The 26890-nt window shown below is 42.8% G+C and overlaps 1 protein-coding gene across 5 annotated transcripts in view; it reads left to right on the plus strand.

The window, feature by feature from the left end:
• The first annotated feature begins 3137 nt into the window (after positions 1–3137).
• CTNNA2 (catenin alpha 2) overlaps positions 3138–26890 on the plus strand; it is a 1837255-nt gene continuing 1813502 nt past the window's right edge. For 2 of the 5 annotated variants that reach the window (XM_075855957.1, XM_075855967.1), the window contains exon 1: positions 3140–3371. The gene's annotated coding sequence lies outside the window, so the exon portion shown is untranslated. Of the gene's footprint in view, positions 3372–26890 lie in introns of all 5 variants that reach the window. The other 3 variants (XM_075855939.1, XM_075855948.1, XM_075855983.1) reach the window with 2 other exon arrangements.

Genomic DNA, 26890 nt, shown 5'->3' on the forward strand with positions numbered 1-26890 from the left:
AGATATAGCCCACCCCTATATATGGTGCTCCATAGATAGCCCACCCCAGTATATAGCCCCCCCTGTAGATAGACAGCCCCCCGCGTGTAGATAAAGCCCCCCCATAGATAAAGTCCCCCATAGATAAAGTCCCCCCCTTGTAGATAAAGTCCCCCCCGTGTAGATAAAGCCCCCCCGTATAGATAAAGCCCCCACCCGTAGATAAAGTCCCCCCATAGATAAAGTCCCCCTTGTATATAAAGCCCCCCCTGTAGATACATCCACACACTTTTTTATTACAATAAAAAAAAAAAACTATTCAAACTCACCTTATTCCCGCTCCCACGCCGGCCGGCAGCAATGCAGACCTGCTCTCTTATGCGCATGTCTCCTGGGGGTTGAACAAAGCGTCTATGAAAGGCGCTGATTAGCTGGGCAGGATGACTTTGCCTGTCATTTAGCGCGGACGGAAGCTTCACTGGTACAAAAGGTACCAGTCGCTTCACTGTTACAAAATCGCTGAATAGCCGGGCATGGAACGTACCCGGCCATTCATTGCTTCTAATTGTACCTGTGTCCTATAGACACAGGTACAATTATAGTGCAGGAGGAGGTGGCGCTGTCCCTCTAATCCCCAAGTATATATAGGCTTAGTCCCAGTTCTGGGTGTATGTGCAGCATAGGTCCCCACCTCATTGAGGTCGCCTTGTCGTGGCAGGTGGGCTCACACAATTTGATCAAAATGTGGGCTAAAAACCTCCCTATTGTAAGTAGATTTAGCAGTAATGCATATTTATTTTATTTATATTTAGTGGCTTAGGTGGTATTAGTGTTTGCAGTGTGCTGTCGCCATTTTCTTGTGTGCTGTATAAATTTGCAGTCACGGGCGTTCTTGCGCCTGTATACACATTTTGTATAATTTTGTTGGAATGTGCTGTTCAAACTTTTGTGTTGTTTATGTGATTCATATATGTGGGGTTAGTGACTGCCTCCATTTTTTGATCTTGCACTCCTCCCCAGGTATATGTTGGCTTAGTCCCAGTCCTGGGTGTATGTGCAGAGTAAGTTCCTACCTATAGAGGACGCCTTGTCGTGGCAGGTGGGCTCACACAATTTGATCAAAATGTGTGCTAAGAACCTCCCTATTGTAAGTAGATTTAGCAGTAATGCATATTTATTTATATTTAGTGGCTTAGGTGACATTAGTGTTTGTAGTGTGCTGTCACCATTTTCTTGTGTGATCGATGGATAGATATATATAAAGAAAGAGATAGATAGATGATAGATAGATAGATAGATAGATATATATAAAGAAAGAGATAGATAGATAGATGATAGATAGATAGATAGATAGATAGATAGATAGATAGATAGATAGATAGATATGAGATAGATAGATATGAGATAGATAGATATGAGATAGATAGATATGAGATAGATAGATAGATAGATAGATAGATAGATAGATAGATAGATAGATAGATAGATAGATAGATAGATAGATAGATAGATAGATGATAGATAGATAGATGATAGATAGATAGATAGATGATAGATAGATGATAGATAGATGATAGATAGATAGATGATAGATAGATAGATAGATAGATAGATAGATAGATAGATAGATAGATAGATAGATAGATAGATAGATAGATAGATAGATAGATATGAGATAGATAGATATGAGATAGATAGATAGATAGATAGATAGATAGATAGATAGATAGATAGATAGATAGATAGATAGATAGATAGATAGATAGATAGATAGATAGATAGATAGATAGATAGATAGATATGAGATAGATAGATAGATAGATAGATAGATAGATAGATAGATAGATAGATGATAGATAGATAGATAGGTAGATAGATAGATAGATAGATAGATAGATAGATAGATAGATAGATAGATAGATGATAGATAGATGATAGATAGATAGATAGATGATAGATAGATGATAGATAGATGATAGATAGATAGATGATAGATAGATAGATAGATAGATAGATAGATAGATAGATAGATAGATAGATATGAGATAGATAGATATGAGATAGATAGATAGATAGATAGATAGATAGATAGATAGATAGATAGATAGATAGATAGATAGATAGATAGATAGATAGATAGATATGAGATAGATAGATATGAGATAGATAGATAGATAGATAGATAGATAGATAGATAGATAGATAGATAGATAGATAGATAGATAGATAGATAGATAGATAGATAGATAGATAGATAGATAGATAGATAGATAGATAGATATGAGATAGATAGATAGATAGATAGATAGATAGATAGATAGATAGATAGATAGGTAGATAGATAGATAGATAGATAGATAGATAGATAGATAGATAGATAGATAGATAGAAGTAAAATTCCTTTAATCCAACATATATGGGACCTAATAGATGTTGTAATATCAAAGGTTTTGTAGCCAAACACAGGAGTATATCCTACAGAATGAAGTATAAAATAAAGTATATACTTCTCTTTTTTTCAGATCCAAACCCACTAATGACTAACGACAAAAAACATTCACAACAATTAACTGTGTAAACCTGACCTTATAATCTCCCAGCACAGGACTGTGGCATAACACAACCCGCAGTGCAGGCAGAACACAATGTTTGATTCTTTTGTATACAGTTGTCATCCTTACAGAACACACATTATACTCCTGGGGGATTCAGGATGCAAAAAAGTAACAGTGAAGTGACACACACACACACACACACACACACATATATATATATATATATATAAAAACATAAAACAGTCACAAACACACACACACACACACACACACACACACAATATATGTACGTAACCAACCATCAGAGTAGAAAATTAGTTAAAATTAACTAAACAATACCAGAAAATTATATTACGTAACAATCCACCACTGCTAATGCCCTAATAATTATTTTTTTTTATGATTCTTTTTTTTTTTTATGATTCTTTTTTTTAAATTATCATTCATATTTTTTCCCCCTTCCACCATTGACCACAGCGCTCAGTTTCTATTCATGAAGGTTTAGTAACATCTCATGTCACAGATGGTGTCTGCGTTTCAATAAAGCTGATTAAAAAAAGAAGAAGAAAAAAAGCGTCGCTATTGAGCATAGAGGGGAGTGGTGGAGCTGAGCTCAGCTGATGCTGGTTCCTAGAGACCAGAGCTCTCACATACAACACATTGGAGCTGTCAGTGGAGAGGAGAGCAGAGCCCTACTGCTGCTGTATACACTCACCCAACCAGACAATACAATATATACAATACAAACCGCCTGCCATAATAACCCTGCCCTCTACACCCCGTGGAATTATATTCTTATAATATACCAAGGAGGAAGCAAGTGCAAGCACCAACGAGGTGAGTAGTTGTGTGCATGCATCCATCCTACTCTCAATGCAAATGTCAGATGTCTGGGTACCAGGGCACATAGTGGATGAAATGGAATTTAGAATTTGCAATTTTTTTTATTTTTGAAATTTTTTGAAATCACATTTTTTGGTTGTAGTTGCAAGCATCAGCCGGTCTCCATCAGCACAGTACTATACCCAACAATGGTCCTCTGGTAAGCCTGCCTGGTGTGATTTCATTGCAGGCAGGCATGTTGGAAGGATGCTGATCTGATGTGGAGGGAGGTTGGGGAAGAAGGGGGGTTATTCGGCTGCTGATGAGCAGAGAAGAGCGCTTTTCCTTTCTTTATTCCCTCGTGTTCCTCCTTTGTGATGGGAGTAATATAATAGCAGACATCTGCAGGTCCCTTTCCCGTTTGCCTCTTCGACTAACCCCCTTTCTTAACCCTCTTGCATGCCCTACCTTATATTGGCCAGCTGGCATTAAAAATGTAAACGGCGGGGGGTTTGTATTTTGATTTGTGCACGGTTGTATTAAATCAGGCCTCTGATATATATCATTTTTTAAGGCTTTTCATGCATTCTGGGGATTGTAGGGTCACCAAGGAACAAAAGGATTTTGATTTTGCGATAATCTACATGCAACTTTTTGAATTATAATTTTTTTTTACTTTTTATTATTCATTTTCCTTTCTTATACACTCTCCTGTCCTGTTGAACATAAATGCACTCAATGGAATTGTATGAAAAATGATAGATGGGGTTTAAAACTCCGTATCCCCTCACGGGTTCTGATTTATGGATAATTAGGCAGGAATTCCCAATATTGCTTTTTATTTTTATTTGTTTTTTTTCCTTTTTGTCTAATTGACACTTTTATATTCTTCATTGTGTAGTGCTGCCTCGGCACTTCCAAGAGTTTTACTATGTGCTGTATACAGTGACTCCTTATGTCAAGTCTAGTGGTCCAGGCTATGGCTGGAGTTTACTGAGAGCAAGGATGCCAAGTACTTTCTCTAGTCTTTAAATAATGATATTGTTCCTTATACAGATAGACGTATATCACAGGCAAATATATTGGAATATATTCAACATTATTTTATTCTATTTAATATTTTAACTTTTTAATATGATATATTTTTGTATTTTTATAGTATATTAGTTAGTATTTATATTATTATTATTATTATTATTATTAGGACTTTTATTATTATTATCATTTGTATTATTATTATTATTATCATTTGTATTATTATTATATTTGTATTTTTGTTGTTATTATTATTATTGTCATTATTATTGTTGTTATTATTATTAGGAGGAGTACTATTATTATTATTTTTATTATTATTATTATATTATTATTTTTATTATCATTTGTATTATTATTATTAATAGTAATATTATATTATTATTATTGTAGTATTATTATTTGTATTATTATTATTATTATTATTATTATTATTATTATCATTTGTATTATTATTATATTTGTATTTTTGTTGTTATTATTATTATTGTCATTATTATTGTTATTATTATTAGGAGTACTATTATTATTATTATTATTATTATATTATTATTATTTTTATTATGATTTGTATTATTATTAATAGCAATATTATATTTTTATTATTGTAGTATTATTATTATTTGTATTATTATTAATAGTACTTTTTTATTATTATTATTATTAGTAGTAGTAGTATATTATATTATTATATTGGTGTATCAATTAAACTCCTGTGTAATATTAACCCATTCATGTCGCTGTTATAGGAATTGCTGGGGTAAACTTAATGGTGATACACAGGGCTGGCTCACCACTCTATTCAGCTCATTGTTAATCATTGCTCTGTCTAATTACCTTCCTGGCCATGTCTGTTGTGGGTCACTATTGGGAATACTCTATAAAGGGAGCATAATGTTATTGCTGATGTCAATGTCATCGCCTGCTTCTGTTGATATGGATGTTGGCTTTTGGTATTGCGCTATGTATCTTATGTATTTATGGATTAATGTTACATAGTTGCAGAGTTATTACGTTTGAAAAAATACAAGTTAACTATGAACGGTCTTGATGATGCGATATGAGGAATTCCGCTGCGAAATGCGTTTGTTTTTTTCATTTGTTCTTTTTATTCATTTATATTTTCTATTTATATAAATAATATAAAATATTCCACAATATACATATATCGTTATATATATATGTTTTATTTATTTATTGGCTTTTTTTTACACAGCTATAAACGTGTGTACAGCCATACTTTCCCTATATTGTATACAGCTTAATGACATTTTTTTTAATCAACGTATACGGTTCTAAATGGTCTGAATACAATATCACGTGTGTATTTACTATGACATTTTTATTTCTATCAATACTTTCAGCTTCTTGTATATATCTTTGGTGATGAAACGTATAACATGTTTCACGTGTCTAGAGTAACTTGTTAGACATTGACCTGCAGCCTGTGGCTCTCCAGCTGTTGGGCAACTACAACTCCCATCAGGCATATGCTGGAGAGCCACAGGTTGCTGTCATTGTATGTAACATGGTAATGAAGTAATGGAAAAATTCTATAAGGAGCCAGGTAGCCAGAGTGCCTAGAGTTGGCTACCGGTGCCTACATCTTTGGGTTGTTTTTTGCTGGGCTACTAAAAATATTAAATTGGGTAGTTGGGTAGTGGACTAAAGTCTACAGTATTTTGGTTATTCCTTTTGATTTGTGTAATAGAATTTATCAGCATGTTGTTGCCGGAATATTTAGGTTTCCGCGTGCAGTATTTTTTTTTAAAAAGAGTGGAATTTTCTTTATAAAAGATCCAAACATACAGAATCTCTATTGTGCACTTTATAGTAGAAATGTAGAATTATAATGACTGTCTAAGAGGTTGTTACTCTCACAACGCAGCGGAGTGGTTTCATTTCCAAAGTTGTACAATAGTGTTTTTTAATTTTGACTCAGATGTATTATCTTTTTGCTTTATGATAATTGCTTAAGTTGCCAGTTGACCAAAAGGTGTCTCTGCCTTGTGAGACCTTCAGTCAATTTCCATCAGATGGAAATCGGCACAGACGAAGACTGTTTTTTTTTTTATATTATTGTATGACCTTTTTCTAGTACCCCGCATATGTGTAGGGGACATGAAATGTCTTTTGTAGAGCTGGTTGTCCTATCTGCGTCAGTACTTACAAGGGTTACAATGGATATACGGTAACACCAGTCTATGAGCTGGGAGTGAAACTTATTCTCGAATGAACTTTTTTTTTGGTAGTCGGAGATTTCCATATTTCTATAACATAGAACATCTGACACATCACTACTTTGTAAAAGCCATTGATTTCTCTATAACACGTCTGTATTTAACTTAAATGGGTTGTCCATTTAAAAAAAAACAATTTTCATATACGCTATTAGGGAATACTTAGTTACTAAAGAGAAGTCTTCTGTTCAGGATTCTCATTTCTTGGCAAGAATGGAGAGCGGTTACAAAGAGCATCTTTCGCTCTGGAGGACCTGTCCTGTCCTGTTTTACACAGACGATTTATTGATCTGAATAAGCACTGTGTAATTATCACGAAGGGTCCTTGGACCCACTGGGCTGTACCGCCTTGGTGGTAAGGCAGCTGGCCAACAGGGAGCAGGTGAATGTCTATAGTTCTACAGGTACCTGTGGCAGCTCAGACAGCAGCAGGGCAGGCTCGGCTGGGACTAGGTAGCAGGCGGACGTCAGGCAAGGTGAAGCAGGTCAGACGTGAAGCAGCGCGGCACGACTTTGGCACAGCTCAGTGCTAGACCAGGAAGGTATGTGTGGTGGCAGGAAGGAGGTGAAGGGAAAGTGAGCCCTAATCTACCCACCGCCCTGTCCCTGCCTACTTGCAACGACCCGCCCTAGGCGACGAGGTACAACTGGGCGGCGGTCCCTACGCTGTCTAAGTGCACAGGAAAACAAACAGGGAACACGCAAGGGAAGGGGCAGTAGCCACGGAACGCCACGAGGAAACGGAGCGGCGAACGAACAGTCAGGACCAGGACGAAGTGAGTAACCCGAGCGGGCACGGAGACAGAAGCAAGCCAGGGGCAAAGCAAAGCAAAGCAAGTCAAGTCAAGGAGAACTGCAGCAAGGCAGAAGCACGGCAGAAGCAGGCTGGAGCAAGCAGCAGTGGGGCCAGGAATCCAAAAGAATAACAAGCAATGAGGAAGAGAAAACTGCAGGTATAAATGGACAGGGGGCGGAGCTAACTCTGACTGACCAGGCCGCGATAGGCTCTCCCACTCCTGAGCCTGCCACCCTGATTGGTGGGGGCCGGTGTCAGTCTAAGAGGTCTGGCCTCAGGTGTCGACTGATTAACCCTGGGAGTCTCCACAGACGTAGTGCCTGGCAGATCCTTTACAGTACTCCCCCTTTTATGAGGGGCCACCGGACCCTTACTAAGAGGACCCGGTTTAGTGGGGAAGAGAAGGTGGAACCTCCTGACCAATACCCCAGCGTGAACATCTCGAGCAGGTACCCAAGTCCTCTCCTCCGGCCCGTATCCTCTCCAATGGACCAGGTACTGGAGGGAGCCCTGGATCATCCTACTGTCCACAATCTTGGCCACCTCGAATTCCACCCCCTCAGGGGTGAGAACGGGAACAGGAGGTTTCCTAGAGGGGGACCAGGACGGGGAGCAGCGTTTAAGGAGGGAAGCATGAAAGACGTCGTGTATGCGGAAGGATGGGGGCAGCTCCAGACGGAAGGATACAGGGTTGAGGACTTCAATGACCTTATAAGGCCCAATAAATCGGGGAGCAAACTTCCTGGACGGGACCTTAAGGCGCAAGTTCCTGGACGACAACCAGACCAAATCCCCGACGACAAACCGGGGGTTAGCAGAACGTCTACTATCCGCCTGAATCTTTTGTGCGCTCTGGGACGCCTCTAGGTTCTTCTGAACCTGGGCCCAGACAGTGCACAGTTCCCGATGAACCTCCTCTGCCTCAGGATTATTGGAACAACCAGGGGAGACGGAGGAGAACCTTGGGTTAAACCCGAAATTACAGAAAAACGGGGAGACCCCTGACGAGTTACTGACCCGGTTATTCAGGGAAAATTCAGCAAGGGGAAGGAATGAGACCCAATCGAATTGACAGTCAGAGATGAAACACCTTAAATATTGTTCCAGGGATTGGTTGGTCCTTTCCGTTTGGCCGTTAGTTTCGGGATGGAAGGCGGAGGAGAAGGACAGATCAATCTCCAACTTTTTACAAAAGGCTCTCCAAAATAAGGAAACAAATTGTACCCCTCTGTCCGAAACGATATTGACTGGGGCCCCATGGAGACGCAGGATGTGTTTCACAAACAAAGAAGCTAACGTCTTGGCGTTAGGTAGCTTCTTAAGGGGCACAAAGTGGCACATCTTGCTGAAGCGGTCGACTACCACCCACACCACCGACTTGCCCTGAGATGGAGGCAAATCGGTGATAAAATCCATGGAGATATGGGTCCAAGGTCTCTGGGGAATGGGCAAGGGACGTAGTAGGCCCGCAGGTCGGGACCTAGGGGTTTTGGACCTAGCGCAAACCTCACAAGCGGCGACGTAAGCCCTAACATCTTTAGGCAACCCAGGCCACCAATAGTTTCTGGTAATGAGGTGTTTGGTGCCCAAGATGCCAGGATGACCAGATAGAGCGGAGTCATGGTTTTCCCTGAGTACCCTCAGCCGGTATTGCAGGGGAACAAACAGTTTGTCCCCAGGGACGTTCCCGGGAGCTGCACCCTGATCAGCCGCGATATCAGAAGCTAAATCAGAATCCGTGGCAGAGACGATTATACCAGGGGGTAAAATACAAGCGGGATCCTTCTCGGAAGGAGGATTGGCCATGAAACTACGTGACAGAGCATCAGCCTTAATATTCTTGGACCCAGCCCTATAGGTAACCAAGAAATTAAATCTGGTAAAGAATAGTGCCCACCGAGCTTGTCTAGGATTAAGCCTCCGGGCCGATTCTAGGAAAACCAGATTCTTGTGATCCGTAAGGACCGTTACCTGGTGTCTGGCCCCCTCCAGGAAGTGCCGCCACTCCTCAAAAGCCCATTTAATGGCTAGAAGTTCGCGGTTGCCAATATCATAGTTACTCTCCGTGGGCGAAAACTTCCTAGAGAAGTAAGCACAGGGGCGGAGATGGGTGAGGGAGCTGGTACCCTGGGACAAGACGGCCCCCACTCCCACCTCGGAAGCGTCAACCTCCACAATAAATGGCTCCTCTTGGTTGGGCTGAATCAGCACGGGGGCCGAGATAAAGCACTTCTTGAGAGTCTCAAAGGCCTGGACGGCCTCAGGGGGCCAATGGAGGACATCAGCACCCTTGCGGGTAAGGTCCGTAAGAGGCTTAGCGACGACCGAGAAGTTGGCAATAAATCTCCTGTAATAGTTGGCGAACCCTAAAAAACACTGTAACGCCTTAAGGGAGGCAGGTTGGACCCATTCCGCCACAGCTTGAACCTTGGCAGGGTCCATGCGGAATTCATGAGGAGTGAGGATTTGCCCTAAAAATGGTATCTCCTGTACCCCAAAGACACATTTTTCAGTCTTAGCAAACAGATTATTCTCCCGAAGGACCTGGAGCACCTTCCTGACATGCTCCACGTGAGAGGACCAGTGCTTGGAAAACACCAGTATGTCATCAAGGTACACAACAAGAAAATTACCCAGGTACTCTCTCAGGATTTCATTAATAAAATTCTGGAAGACAGCAGGGGCGTTACACAACCCAAAGGGCATGACCAGGTATTCGAAATGACCCTCGGGTGTGTTGAACGCAGTTTTCCACTCATCCCCCTCTTTGATGCGGATAAGGTTATATGCCCCCCGTAGATCGAACTTAGAAAACCATTGGGCTCCCTGAACCTGATTAAAAAGATCCGGAATCAAAGGAAGTGGGTACTGGTTCCTTACAGTGACCTTATTCAGGTTACGATAATCAATGCACGGCCTAAGACCACCATCCTTCTTCCCCACGAAGAAGAAGCCAGCACCTACAGGAGAAGTCGAGGGGCGAATGAAACCCTTGGCCAGGCATTCCTGGATATACACCCTCATGGCTTCACGTTCAGGACATGAAAGATTAAATATCCTACCTTTAGGAAGCTTGGCACCAGGCACCAAATCGATAGCGCAATCGTAATCTCTATGGGGGGGCAACACCTCGGAGGCCTCCTTAGAAAACACATCGGCGAAGTCCTGAACGAACTCAGGAAGCGTGTTTACCTCCTCCCGGGGAGAAATAGAGTTAACAGAAAGACATGACATAAGACATTCATTACCCCATTTGGTGAGATCCCCAGTATTCCAATCAAACGTGGGATTATGCAACTGCAACCAGGGAAGGCCTAAAACCAGATCAGACGATAATCCCTGCATTACCAGTACAGAGCACTGCTCCAAATGCATGGAGCCAACCAGGAGTTCAAAAACAGGAGTATGCTGAGTAAAATAACCATTAGCAAGGGGAGTAGAGTCGATTCCTACTACAGGGATAGGATAAGGTAAATCAATACAAGGCATCTTTAGAGACATAGCAAATTCCACAGACATGATATTAGCAGATGAGCCAGAATCCACGAAAGCACTGCCCGTGGCAGACCGGCCAGCAAACGAGACCTGAAAGGGAAGCAAAATTTTATTGCGTTTCACATTAACGGGAAATACCTGTGCGCCCAAGTGACCTCCCCGATGATCACTTAGGCGCGGAAGTTTTCCGGCTTCTTATTCTTGTGCCTGGGACAGGTGTTCAGTAGATGCTTGTCGTCCCCACAGTAGAAGCAGAGACCGTTCATTCTGCGAAACTCCCTACGTTGTCGAGGGGACATGGAGGCCCCGAGTTGCATAGGTACCTCCGAGTCCTCCGTGGAGGGGCGAGGAGGCGGGACCTCGGGGGGGATCGCAGAAAAGTCAGAGGGGAGCACACTGAAGCGTTCTAGCTGACGTTCCCTGAGACGTCGGTCAAGTCGTACTGCTAGGGCCATAACCTGGTCAAGAGAGTCAGACGAGGGGTAGCTAACCAGCAGATCCTTCAGGGCGTCAGATAATCCTAACCTAAACTGGCACCTTAGGGCCGGATCGTTCCACTGAGAGGCTACGCACCACTTCCTAAAATCAGAACAGTATTCCTCAACCGGTCTCCTACCCTGACGTAAGGTCACCAACTGACTCTCGGCTAAAGCAGTCCTGTCAGTCTCGTCGTAAATGAGTCCGAGGGCAGAGAAAAAACGATCAACAGAGGAAAGTTCAGGGGCGTCAGGAGCCAAGGAGAAGGCCCACTCTTGGGGCCCTTCCTGGAGTCGGGATATGATGATACCCACCCGCTGGTTCTCGGAACCTGAGGAGTGGGGCTTAAGGCGGAAATATAGTCTGCAACTCTCCCGGAAGGAGAGAAACGTCTTACGGTCCCCTGAAAACCGGTCAGGTAACTTGAGGTCGGGTTCTAGAGGTGAGGTGGTGCGCCCAACCCTTTGGGCCAGGGCCTGGACCTGTAGGGAGAGGCCCTGCATCTGCTGGGTCAGGGTCTCAAGGGGGTCCATGATAGCGACAGCGTAGGAGAAATGGTAGACTAGGTAAGGGCTTGTTATTCTGTGGTGGCAGGAAGGAGGTGAAGGGAAAGTGAGCCCTAATCTACCCACCGCCCTGTCCCTGCCTACTTGCAACGACCCGCCCTAGGCGACGAGGTACAACTGGGCGGCGGTCCCTACGCTGTCTAAGTGCACAGGAAAACAAACAGGGAACACGCAAGGGAAGGGGCAGTAGCCACGGAACGCCACGAGGAAACGGAGCGGCGAACGAACAGTCAGGACCAGGACGAAGTGAGTAACCCGAGCGGGCACGGAGACAGAAGCAAGCCAGGGGCAAAGCAAAGCAAAGCAAGTCAAGTCAAGGAGAACTGCAGCAAGGCAGAAGCACGGCAGAAGCAGGCTGGAGCAAGCAGCAGTGGGGCCAGGAATCCAAAAGAATAACAAGCAATGAGGAAGAGAAAACTGCAGGTATAAATGGACAGGGGGCGGAGCTAACTCTGACTGACCAGGCCGCGATAGGCTCTCCCACTCCTGAGCCTGCCACCCTGATTGGTGGGGGCCGGTGTCAGTCTAAGAGGTCTGGCCTCAGGTGTCGACTGATTAACCCTGGGAGTCTCCACAGACGTAGTGCCTGGCAGATCCTTTACAGTATGGATTGCTGGGAACAGGAACTAGAAACAGGTATAGGTACAGGGACAGGGACTGGAACAGGAAACACACTAGGAGGCCATCACATAGACAAACTATAGGGAACACAACAACGCTCAGGCATAGAACTAGGGGGCTGGACCCCTCTTATAGTCCGGGGTACTAACGGGTCAAAGTTCATCCATGAGGTCCGGTGCACACGCTCGTGCCCGCTCTTAAAGGGATCCGGCAGAAGTGAGTGGACGCGGGCGCTGGCGTCTCCTGATGAGGAGGCTGGGGCCAGCGCTTGCCGACTCGTGGCTGAGGCTGTCATGGGGAGGTTGGAGCTGACAGCCCGCAGCCATGGACATTACAGTAATACCTAATTTTCCCTGGGGTGGCGCTGCAGGGAAATCAAAAACATACTGACTTGTTTCCCTACTCTTAACAGTTGATTTCTGGGGCTCCCAGCAGGGGGACACATTGTGATCTAAGACTGGATTTGGTAACTTTTTCAAAAAAGTTTTAGCAGGTAATTCATGGAGTTAATTTGTACAGCGTGAATTTCAATCTGCTGATAATTCCTTTTGTTTTTGACTTCAGTGTTTTTGTTCTAGTCATTCCAAATGGAGGAATGTTCTACACAGTGCAAACACGGCTGCGTGTGGGGCCATATTTGTGGAAATGAAGATGATATTCATTATGTACGCTGCCATGCAACAACCTGAGGGCACTTGAAATTGCTCTTCAAAATGTTACTCATAAATCTCAAATTCTGACAGACGTAGACCTAGTGACATTATCGCTTTGAGGACATTGCCACAATAGAGAGTTGATTTAGATGATGGGTGAAGGTTGAGCAAGTTGAGCCCCCCATTCAACAGTCAGGTTTTGTTGCTGTACAGTCACACCAACATAGGGTCAGACTTGCCCACTAGAATACCAAAGGATCCTTTGGTCGGCCTCGACTGTGACATAGTAATGCGCATTTTTCAGATTTTCATTTTCGTTTTTTCCTCCCCACCTTCCATCAATATAGTCCTATGAAGGCTTGATTTTTGCGGGACGAGCTGTAGTTTTTCGCATCACCATTTATTGTGCCATATAATGTACTAGGAAACGGGAGAAAAATTATATGTGGGGTAGAAAATGAAAGAAACAGCGATTCCTCCATTGTTTTTGCGCTTCATTTTTACAGAATTCACACAATTAAAACAACATGTTAACATTATTCTCTGGGTCAATGCGATTACGGCGATAGCAAATATATATCGTTTTTTCTATATTTTGCTACGTTTACAAGTAAAAACCGAAGTCGCCAAATTCTGAGAGCCATAACTTTTTTATTTTTCCGTCAATTAAGTGGTAGGAGAGCTTATTTTTTTTGCGGGATAAGCTGTAGTTTTTAATGATATCATTCCAAAAAATAGAGATTCTAGCGTTTACAATTTTTTTTTACGGCGTTCACCGTGCGGGTTAAATATAATATATTGTAATAGTTCAGACTTTTACGGATGCGGCGGTACCAATTATGTTTCTTTTATTTTTTTTTACTATTTTCTAGGGGGGAAATGGGAAAAGGTTATTTTTTTTGAAAATGTTAATATTTTAATTTTTTTTACATAAAAAAACAAACTTTATTTTACACATTTTTCCTTTTTTTATTAGTCCTCCTAGGGGACTTCAACCAGCGATCGTTAGATCGCTTGCACTATATACTGCAATACTAATGTATTGCAGTATATCGTGATTCTGACTGGCAACTAGTAAGCCCTGCCGGAGGCAGCGCTTAATAGGAGCACAAAAATGGCGGACCTGGGGGCCTTCATTAGGCCCCCAGGTGGCCATAACAACCATCGACACCCCGTGATTGCATTGCGGAGTGCGCAATGAGCTGTTAGAGGGGGTCGGCCCCCTCTTTCTAACTATTTAAATGCCGTGGTCGCTATTGACCACGGCATTTAACGAGTTAAACTAGTGGGATCGCGCTCGAGCACGATCCCGCTGGTTACTCTGAAGTGTTGGCTGTAACAAACAGCCGATACCGGCATCGTATGGAGCGGGTTCACTCCGTGAGCTCGTTCCATACTTCCCCTACCCGACTTTGGCAAATAGATATGTCAAATGTCGGGATGGGGTTAGTACAACTGGGCTCCAAAGCTCCAACTAAAGAATAGCCCATTTGTAGGTGACTTTGAAGCCAATCACTTGCCATTAGGTTCTATTTCTTATGGAACCTTTTTGATCTTATTGATGAAGCAATTACAAGTAGACATGCACATGTTCTTTATAGATGGCCAGGGGGCCTCGGGATCTTCTAGTCTGGTAGCCCTAAGCATAGCCATAACCTTTCCACCTCATTTGTATGTCCACATCTGTAGTACAGTTTCTTTAACCCAAAATTACCTTATTTTCTAGACTCATTCCTACACAAAAAAAAAAAAATTCAAAATATTTAATTTCCAACTTTTTACAAGAGTAAGCATTCGCACTGAGCAATCTTGCCTACTTAGTTACTTGATAGACTTTTTGGCAGTAGTTATTTAGTACAGACCCCATGCACCACTTGTCTTACTCCGTGCTTCGCTTGGAGCGACCTTTCACTTTGTCCAGTTAAAGAGCAAAGCAAAGTACCAGAGAAACGTAACATTTATTAATCATATTTGACCATAAAAAGATATGCAACGTTTTGGCGACGCAGGGCCTTTTTCAAGCCAATGACAAAATGTTTTTGTCATTGGCTTAAAAAATTGTGAATCTCCGGTGCCATGAATCTGTCATGAATTAGAAATAAATTTCTTGTAAGTAGTCCCAAGATCTCTCTTACTTCTGGAAAGCTAAGAGGGCACCTGATTTTTGAATATTATGGGCCGCACTGTGGGTCAGTGTTTAGCACTGTTGTCTTGCAGCTTTGGGGCCCTGGTTTGGAATCGTACCAAGAGCAACATCAGCCTGGAGTTTACATGTTCTTCCCGTATTTTATTGGTTTCCTTTAGGTTTGTCCAGTTTCTTTCCACACATTTCAAAAACATACTGATAGGTATCCATGATTCAAGAGCATAACCTTAGAATATTTTAGAATATTTTCTAGATAGTATAGATGTCCAGAACAGTTTCATAGATTTTCCCCTCTGCCTCTAACATCTGTTGTGGTAATGCAGTAGGTTCCTACCTTCATGCCTTGTGCCGATTCATCAAATTTGGAGCTTGGTGCTCCATTTATATAACCAGATAAGCTCCTGCCATGAAGAAGTCTCACCCGAAATTGCTTTATTGTCACTACTAAAGCCAAGAAGGGTCTGCTGTAACACTTTTGTGGGGCATCGCGAGGCTGTCGTACCAAGATTTTGGAAATCTACCACTGTTCCTCCTAGCTGTATACCCACAGAGGAAAAAAGGACCAAACGGTGCTGCTCGTAGAAATGTCAAGTAGGATATAAATAGTTAAACATATTTATTGTAGAGAGAGGGCAAAGGGCTACGCGTTTCGACGCTGGACCAGCGTCTTCATCAGGCCAATCCTAAGCTTGAATTTGTACAAACCTTAAATCGCATACACAGAACGGAGGAGATGATGGCAACTGACCATGACGCGTTTGATGCTTTTCAAAATCTTTGGTATCATTGGGATGTCTATAGAGTCTGGAGGGACAAGATTGGCTAGATGAAGGATCAATGGTGGTCTCTTCTTAGCCTCAGAGTTGATGTCGCTGATTTTCGAATGACTTTCGACTTACTTTTCTGCTATTATACTTCAATAGAGTGAGAGAGAATTAAATTCTATCATTTATTTACCCCCCCCCCCTTTTTTTCTCCCTCTCTTTTCTGTAAATAGATTCATGCTTAGTCGCAGCAGTCATTTATTTTCTATTAGGATGTGTATTGGAACATCTGACATCATATTGTGATCTGTTCTTGATCGCTCTTGTATCTATGACATCGCTGCGACTCATATGATTACATGATGTTTTCTTTTTTCTTATTGTCGAAAACTCAATAAACATTGATTTACCATAAAAACTTACTGATCGGTTAATTTGTTTCCTGTGAATTTGGTTTATGTATTTTAGAAAGGAAATTTAGATTGTGAACCCCAATGAGGTCAGGGCCTGATGTGCGTGATGACAATATCTGTACAGAATATATTGCTGCTATATAAGCAACGGAAATAAATAACATTATATTTTGTCTCTCGAATTTCTCTGTTTGGGGCTATTTAACCCTTCAATGACACGGCCAATTTGAGTTTTTTCATTTTTATTTATTCCTCCCCGCATTCCAAAAGCCTTAACTTTTTTATTTCTTCGTCGACATAGCCATAGGAGGGCTTGTTTTTTGGCACTATTTATTTTACCGCATAATGTATAAAAAATAATTTGTGCGCAAAAAACAGCGATTATGCAATGTTTTGGGGGGTTTTGTTTTACGGCGTCCAAAAATGACATATTCCCCTTATTCTACAGGTTGATAGGATTACGGCAATACAAAATTTATATGTGTTGTTTTATGTTTTACCACTTTTAAAAAATAAAACTATTTGCTAAAAAAAAAAATGTTTTGTGTCGCCCCATTCTGAGAGCCATAACTTTTTTATTTTCCCATCAATTTAGTGGTGTGAGGGCTTAAATTTATGCGGGGTGAGCTGTAGTTTTCACTTATACCATTTTGGGGTACTTGCGACCTTTTGATCATTTTTTATTCCATTTTGTTTTAGCAATGAGGTGACCAAAAAACAGCAATTTGCATGTTTTTATATATATTTTTTTTACGCCTTTAACTGGTTGCCGACACAGAAGGAGAATGCTTGTCCTGAGCGGCGAGCACTTCGCGCATGAGGACGAGCATACTCGTCCTGTGTGACAGCCGTCTGTGCACGCGATCGAGAGCGGGGCAACGGCTGTAATGCACAGCCACGGCCCCGCTCTGACTGCGAAGAAGAGAGAAACATCTTCTCTCCGCCGTTAACCCTTTGAACGCCACGATGAAAGCTGATCGCGGCGTTCAAATAGGGGGGACTGCACATTGATCGCATCACAGAAAATACCTGTGACGCGATCAAAGCCCACAACTCATATGGCCGGACAGCCCAGGGTCCAGTGAAGGACCCCAGGGCTGTCTGAACATATTTTCTGTTGTTAGGGCATACTGAGGGCAAATTAATGATAAATAAATAAATAAAAAGTACAAAAAAATTCACAGAAACACAAATTTTTTATAATAAATAAACTTTTTAAAATATAAGTCCCAAAACATGAAATAATATAGACATATTTGGTATCGCGACGACCGTAACAACCTGTACAACAAATGTCTAACATTTTATAAAAAAATAAAACTGCAGCGGAACTGCTTTTTTTCTGCATTTTCGCCAAAATTAAAATTTATAGAAATTAAACGATAATGTATTTGTACCAAAAAATGGTACCTGCATAAAGTACAACTCGTCCCGCAAACAACGAAGTCTCATACAACTACTTCGTACAAAAAATAAAAGAGTTATGAGCGTCGGGATGCAAAGAGGGAAATGTAAAAAAATTGCTCTGTCCTCAAGGGGTTAACTGAGCGGGTTAAACGATACTATATTGTGATAGTTTGGACTTTTACGGATGCGTCAATACCAGTTATGTTAATGTTTATTTTTTAACATTGCTTTAGGGGAAAAATGGGGAAAGAGTTTTTTTTTAACTTTTAATATTTTTTTAGGTTTGGAACATTATTAAAAGCTTTAACCTATTTTATTAGTCCCCCTAGGGGACTTGAACCAGCTATCGTTGGGTCGCTTGCATGATATACTGCAATACTAATGCATTGCAGTACATCGTGATACTGAGAATCTCCTTTGAAGCCCTGCCAGAGGAGGAGTACAAAGATGGCAGACCTGGGGGGCCTTCATTAGGCCCCCAGGCTGCCATAACAACCATTGTCACCCCCGATCACATAGTGGGGGAGCCAAGGCAGGTTGGAGGGGGGCGCCGTCCTGATTCTAACAATTGAAATGCTGCGGTCAATTGCGATTGACCGTGGCATTTAGGGTTTTAAACGGGCGGAATCAAAGTGCCCGTTGCAGTGAGGTGTCGGCTGTATAACACAGTCGTCACCCGCTGAGTATGGAGCGCGCTCAGACCGTGGGCCCGCTCCATACTTCCCCTTAATGGCTGCCACGTATAAGTACGTGACTTGTTGTTAAGGGGTTAATGATGTTTTACCAAATTACCTACATTTTTATTCATCTATTACTTATTTAGTGTCTTTTTAGGTGATAAACCAAAGGGACCATGGACATTTATTGCCTCCATTGGTGCAGTTATTACATAATAAATGTAATTTGTGACCAGGTGCAGGACCGTCGTTCCTCTATTGTATATACCCAATTTTATGTTTGACTTAGGATTGGGAGATCATGGATACGCTTCCCATTTAATACTCTAGATAAAGTGACAACAAAAAAAGTATTTAAAGAGGCTCTGTCACCAGATTTTGCTACCCCTATCTGCTATTGCAGCAGATCGGCGCTGCAATGTAGATTACAGTAACGTTTTTATTTTTAAAAAACGAGCATTTTTGGCCAAGTTATGACCATTTTTGTAGTTATGCAAATGAGGCTTGCAAAAGTCCAAGTGGGTGTGTTTAAAAGTAAAAGTCCAAGTGGGCGTGTATTATGTGCGTACATCGGGGCGTTTTTACTACTTTCACTAGCTGGGCGCTCTGATGAGAAGTAACATCCTCTTCTCTTCAGAACGCCCAGCTTGTGACAGTGCAGATCTGTGACGTCACTCACAGGTCCTGCATCGTGACGGCCACATCGGCACCAGAGGCTACAGCTGATTCTGCAGCAGCATCAGCGTTTGCAGGTAAGTCGATCTTACGCCCCGATGTACGCACATAATACACACCCACTTGGACTTGTACTTTTAAACACACCCACTTGGACTTTTGCAAGCCTCATTTGCATAACTACAAAAATGGTCATAACTTGGCCAAAAATGCTCGTTTTTTTTAAATAAAAACGTTACTGTAATCTACATTGCAGCGCCGATCTGCTGCAATAGCAGATAGGGGTTGCAAAATCTGGTGACAGAGCCTCTTTAACTCCAAAAATATATATGAGTCTAGTCTGGTAGATTTAGAATTGGGCAGATTTTTTGTCTATTTTGGGTGAAAATGCTCTTTAATTGTTACATCCTCTCCTTTGGTTTGTCTCATCCGGACTGCTCTCCCAGTGATTACTCTTGGCTTCAATTCAACCATGATTTTGATTTGCTCCAACAATCTTACAGGGCTCCCACCACCAACTGGTGACTACTCTGGGTACTACGACTTGCAAATCTAACTAGGATAGATAGATAAACAGACAGATAGATAGATAGATAGATAGATAGATAGATAGATAGATAGATAGATAGATAGATAGATAGATAGATAGATAGATATGAGATAGATAGATAGATAGATAGATAGATAGATAGATAGATATGAGATAGATAGATAGATAGATAGATAGATAGATAGATAGATAGATAGATAGATAGATAGATAGATAGATAGATAGATAGATAGATAGATAGATAGATAGATAGATATGAGATAGATAGATAGATATGAGATAGATAGATAGATAGATAGATAGATAGATAGATAGATAGATAGATAGATAGATAGATAGATAGATAGATAGATAGATAGATATAAGATAGATAGATATAGGATAGATAGATATAAGATAGATAGATAGATAGATAGATAGATAGATAGATAGATAGATAGATAGATAGATAGATAGATAGATATGAGATAGATAGATATGAGATAGATAGATATGAGATAGATAGATAGATAGATAGATAGATAGATAGATAGATAGATAGATAGATAGATATGAGATAGATAGATATGAGATAGATAGATATGAGATAGATAGATAGATAGATAGATAGATAGATAGATAGATAGATAGATAGATAGATAGATAGATAGATAGATAGATAGATAGATAGATAGATAGATATGAGATAGATAGCTAGATAGATATGAGATAGATAGATAGATAGATAGATAGATAGATAGATAGATAGATAGATAGATAGATAGATAGATAGATAGATAGATATGAGATAGATAGATAGATAGATATGAGATAGATAGATAGATAGATAGATAGATAGATAGATAGATAGATAGATAGATAGATAGATAGATAGATAGAATACACTTACCTTTTGTAGGTAGCTGGACTTTTCACATGCAGACAATCTGGTCAAGAACTTGGAGCCTCTTAATAGGTCAGCAGTGATGGTTGCCTGGAGTTCAGTAGACATGAGGAGGAGGGGTAGAGAGCCTGCAGATACAGTGCTGCCCCTAGAGGTGGTCAGGAAGAGTGCACACCATTCTCTGTTATTAGCTTCTAGCTGTTATCACTGCTTAGGTCCGATATGACGTAAACTTCCCTGACCTGTTTTCTGCCTGTCCTGTTTCTGCAGACTTCCTCCCCCTCCCCCCTGCTTGTCTCTGACTGCTGACAGCTAATGATAGAACAGTTGGAGCAGAGAAGGGACATGCAGGACGGAGAAACAAGTCCTGCGTGATGGACACTGATCTAATATTTACAGCGTCTGTGTGGTGGCCTCTCGTTTACTGCTCAACCTGGAACATGATATGTGCGGCCCTGTGCGCCCAACCCGGCGCCCCCCCCCACCTTCTGCTTAGTTGCGCCCGGGGCACACGGCATGCCCCGCCTGCCCCCCCCTAGCTACGCCCCTGCCCTAAGTCAGAATCAAATGACCAATTCATAAGATATTTTTGTTGACTACATTCATGTGTACAAGAGCTTGAAGGAGACAGGTTCATCCCCAAAGTAAAAATCAAAATGGATCGCCTCTTTGCTTTGGATCATGCCACTACCAAATCCCGCCACACTTGTCAAGAATGCCTGGAGTTGTTAATTTCATATGGTTCTACCCCTTCCAATACTGTGTTGGTGAGAAAGGTGGAATGATCCTTAGGCTCCTCAGATCTTTGCAAATGGGGTGCCAGTAGAGGGGGAAATCCCTGTGGATCTACTCAGGGGTCTAACTATGGTGGTGTTGAGGTCGCGGTCAACCTTGGGGCCTGTGGCCTGAGAGGACACGATAGGTCCCTTTGCCTCATGTGACAGACGCATAGTTATAGAGGATGCAGAGGTAGCAGCCACATCTGGGCTCTGGTGCCCGATGGGCCCAAAACCTCTTGTGACACATAAGTAGACACCAGTATTATAAAAACACATGGGAGGTGGGAGCCGTTTCGGATTCTGTATCGGGGCCTAATAGGTTCAGGGGAGACCAGTACTACAAATATAGTGTGACAGTTGGGGGGCCCAGTATCAGATTTAGCATTGGGGCACTGGAGCTTCAACTTACACCTCTGGCTCCACTACTAGGAGATAGGAAAAACCTGAGCTAGACCTTATAACAGCTACAAATTTATTTTAGGGTTTATACACCATCTAAGAATTACTTGACTTTGCTGTGACTTTGGCAGCTGTATAAATCATGGTAAATTTATCTAGTCCAGTGTCAAGTCATTGCGCATCAATGCTGTGTTAAATGAAAACTACTGAACCTACAAGTATCAGCAAATAATAGAATGTAAAGTATATGTGTTCAGTTGGTTCAGTACGGTAAATAATCTTGCTGTAATGTGGTACTCTTTTTCTATATTTTTGTTTTTTTTTAAGTTACTTTTGGGTGCACCTTTTTCTTTCTTTCTTTCTTTCTTTCTTTCTTTCTTTCTTTCTTTCTTTCTTTCTTTCTTTCTTTCTTTCTTTTTCAAACAATTATTCAAAAAGTTGTTGAAAAAATAATACTTTTTTAAATAACCCCCCCACCCCAATTGTGTTTGTTTTTTCTTTTTGGTTTGTAACCATTACAATAAGTGGTGTAGAAACTGGTCTGTCAATGTGACAGATGAGAAATTGTTGGATTGAAAGACAATTTGTTTTGCCTTAAAGAGCACCTGTCACCTCTCCGGACACGTCTGTTTTAGTAAATAATTGTATTCCCCATAAGAAAATGATTCTGAGGCATCTTTCCCAGATTTCTACGTTGTGCCGTTCCTCTGTTATTCCTTCTTCAAATTTAGGTAGAAATTGACACCTGGGTGTTACCAGTTAGTCAGTTCTGACAGTGTCACATAAGAAGGAGTGGTGACACCCAGTACTCAATTTATTCAAACATTTCTAGGAGGTTTAACAGAGGAACGGAGGTCTAAGAACAGATGCTCCAGAATTGTTACTTCATGGGAATACAAATCAGGAGAGCTGGCAGATCCTCTTTAAAGAGGTTTTCTCTTCACAGATAAATGCTTTAATATGAGAACCGCCATAGTTCACCATTGATGACTGCGACCTAAGACCTCCGGAAAAATTAGCTATTTGAAAAAAATGGTTGGCTACTCTTATATGAGTGGCTGTGTATGTAATGCTGTACATGGATGGTCCGAGTACACCAGAGAGAGAAAGCTTGTTAACAATTCCCTGCTGTGACTTATAGAGGGGGCTTCTGAGCAGGGGACCCCTTAAAGGACAGTATATATGTAATGCTAGCGGCCTCTGATCGCCGCTATCCAGCTTTCCCTGGCTGCCGCCAGCATCTATTATCTATGTGCCGGCATTCTCCTCATCCTCCCCGGGGACGCCGGCATGTACTGCACACACCTGCCGCTCGCTCCCGTAGTGTGCGCGCATGCGCCCTGGTGACCTCTTAAAGAGTCAGCGTGCACACCACTATAACCTTCCCTAACCTATCCCTGTGCACCCTGCCCTACCTAAATCTATCCTGCCCTCCTTCCTGTGCCTGAACATTGTTGTGTTTACCCATGTTCATTTAGCAAATGGTTCCTTAGTTGTATCCTGTACCTAGTGTTCCCGTATCTTGTTTCCTGTATCTCGTATCCAGTAATTGTGTACTTTCCAGTGCAAAGACTAGTTGCAAAGTGGAGTTCACCATCTGTGCACGTGTCGGTCCGTTGGTCCCGGACATACAACTGTCATCTGTGCCAGGTGTCATCTGTGCCAAGTGTCATCTGTGCCAAGTGTCTATCACACCAAGTGTCTGCCACGCCTCCTATTCATGTACTCTAGTCCTAAAGACTTTCATTGACTGTAGTTTGGCCAGCTGCTACTTGGCTACGGCGGAGAAGCCTAGTGGGGCCACATACCCCATGTAACGTCTATGGCCGCGGACTGTCGTCCTGACTTACGGCCGAGGCCATGGACGAGTGAGTTCCTGGCGGCATCTCCCTCCTGAGAGACGCCAGCACTCACTTCTTGGTCCGGACACTGTCTCCCGCAGGGCACACGTGCCCACGTGTGCACAGCCTTAAAGGGCCAGTACGCGCACAGTTGCAGAATACTGCAATTAGCCCGGAATGCATCAGGACTATAAAACGGGCTCTGTCCTCTTGATCCTTGCCTGAGCGTTGTTGTGTTACCTAAAGTTTGTCATTGCAAATTGTCTCCAAGTGTTATCCAGTTCCCAGTGTTACCCGTTCCTGCTGCCTGTACCCTGTATCCCGTGCTACCATGCCCCTGTGTTGTCAAGAGTTGAAGTCGTGATGTGCCCTCCGCTGCATCTATTGTGTCGCACCCCGCCGGGTGTCTGTCTACTGTCGGAGCCTCATCTTAGCCTGAAACTCTTTGTTTTATTAGAAAAATAGAAAAACATAACAACATAACTAATACATAACATAAATCACAACAATACATACAATATATACACAAAATACATTACTGCATTTTTTTCCCATCCCTGGTCTTGACCAATTTCCTCATCCATTTGCACTCATCCACATTCAACCTTTATCATATTCCCCCCTCCTCCCACCAGAATCCACTCACCCCCACTCACTCCCTTCCGTACTCATTCGAAACAATCAGTGGGAAATGTGTCAAACCCCCGGCATACATACCTATATACATGGTGAAACACCATACACCGCACACATTATATACACCCTAACATTTTTATTTATTTTTTTATATTTATTTTTTTATTTTTATTTTATATTAATATACTGACCCTAACTCTATCTAAACTAACCCATCACCACCCCAGGCCAACACCCCGCCCCATGTCCACTCATGTCCGCTTAGTCCTGGCGTTGGCCTCCACCACCTCACCCTAAACCTCCCACTCAGACCTTCGCCCCATGTCTTCTCATGTTCTGCATAGTCCGGGCCTGAGCGGGAAAATAAACTTTAACCACACCCCTCTCCACTTCCCGCAATTCCCCCACCCAACCTATCTAAACCCCTTTCACTATCCCTCACATATTCATAGCAACAAAACAACAAAACCACAACCCGAAAGCACCAAGTTCGGTTCCTGTAAGCCCTTATACTGCCTTTAAGTATCAAAAAACAAAAACCTGAAGTGCACTAAACCAGCCTACCACCAGAAGGAAGGAGAAAAGAGACCCACCCGACCCCCCCAAGGCCAGGTCCCACCCACGCCGACACTTTCCCTATCGCCTATCCTATCGCTTTCCCCTATTGCTGTCCCTTCTCTTACCCTATGTTTGATCTAGCCTTAAACTTACCCTCCTTTCCCTATTATTCTCCCTATCACTTCGTTTTATGTGCCGGAACGAGGGCGAACCCCCCCCCAGACGAGCCGGATGAGCCCCCCTCCTGAAGGCCGATACCCTAAGGCACCCTAAATGAAAAGCCCCTCCATAAGCGAGAGGCTTTGGGTGCTCCCAGTCTATCGACCTCCAAAGAACGCACCTTCACCAGGTCACCGATCATATTCCCTACGACCTCATCAACCCGGAGGATTTTGCTCTGCGTAGATACTAAACACCGTGCATTCCAAGTAAAGTGCCTAACCACTATGCTAACTAAAAAGGAAGTGTTACGGTCCCTACCACCTAGGTCTCTGAACATCCCATAAGCCCACCCGGCATAGGAGAGGTTGGCTAAGCCGGGCCAGACGATGGAGGTACCCACACTTTTATATACCTCTGCATTAAAGGGGCAATGAAGCAGGAAATGCTCCATACTTTCCAGTGTATTGCTACACTCCTCCCGAGGACATCCTCTGTCATCAGTGTTTCTGTACTTCAGATTGCCCCTTACGTACAGTCTCCCGTGGAAGCAGCGCCAAGCCAGATCCCAAAACTTCTGGGGAATCCTAACTGAATTTAAAAGTTTTAATCCCTCCCCGAGGTCACTACTTGGGCAGTCTTTGAGTGCCCGGTGCTTCTGGTAGTGGGTGATCAGAACCCTTCTGTCGAGAAATTTTCTCGGCATAGTCCCGATCTCCCACACCTCCAGACCCCACCGGCGCACCATCTTCAAAACCAGGGCGGCATAAGCCGGGAGATGCCCGTGGGGTGTACGCAGGTCTTTCACTTGGCCTCCTCTCTCCCATTCCTGGAAGAAGGGCTGAAACCACTCCCTGCAGGAGAGAATCCACCAAGGAGCCCTCTCTTGTCCGAGGTTTGATAGATTAATCTTAATAAAAGTGTTCACTAGGAACACCACTGGGTTAACCATACCTAACCCTCCTAGTCTCCTTGGTAAATACGTGACTTCTCTCTTAATTAGGTTAAGCATGCTCCCCCACAACAGTTGGAAGAACAGGCTATAGACCCGAGCCCACAGAGGTTCTGGCAAGATGCACACACTGCCAAGGTAGAGCAACATGGGCATCAGGTAAGCTTTGGCCAAATGAACCCTTTCTCTAAGGGTTAAGGACCAACCCTTCCATTGGCCGACCTTCTGGGCAACTAAATTTAGCCTGCCATCCCAGTTTTTCTTGGGATAATCACCCTGGCCAAATTCCACTCCTAACATCTTTGCAAACCCCTGAGGCTCAGGAAGGGTGTCCAGGAGACCAAAACTAGGATCTCCTCCTCCCAGCCAGAGACTCTCACACTTGTCACGGTTAATCTTGGACCCAGATGCCCGCGAGTAACATTCCACTTCTGACATCACCCACTCCGCCTCCCCTTGCGAGGAGACGAAGATGGAGACGTCATCCGCGTATGCAACCACCCTCTGAGTGGCTTCTGGACCTTCCAAGCCGATCCCGATCCCCGCCAATGGTCCACAGTCAAAGCTTCTGGCGGACACCAGACCCAACCTCAAAGGGGGTTCCAACCCAACCATTAACCAGTGCAAAAGTCTCTGCCCCAGCGTATAAGGTCTGGAGCCAATTGACAAACCCACCCGGCAGGCCATACCACAGAAGGACCGACCATAGATACTCATGATTCACCCGGTCAAACGCTTTGGCCTGGTCCAAGGACAGGACGTACCCCTTCCACTGGCCAGAATTTCCCCGCTCCACTGCCTCTCTGACACTG

The sequence above is a fragment of the Rhinoderma darwinii genome, chromosome 1, assembly GCF_050947455.1.
Source record: "Rhinoderma darwinii isolate aRhiDar2 chromosome 1, aRhiDar2.hap1, whole genome shotgun sequence".
Classification (NCBI taxonomy): domain Eukaryota; kingdom Metazoa; phylum Chordata; class Amphibia; order Anura; family Rhinodermatidae; genus Rhinoderma; species Rhinoderma darwinii.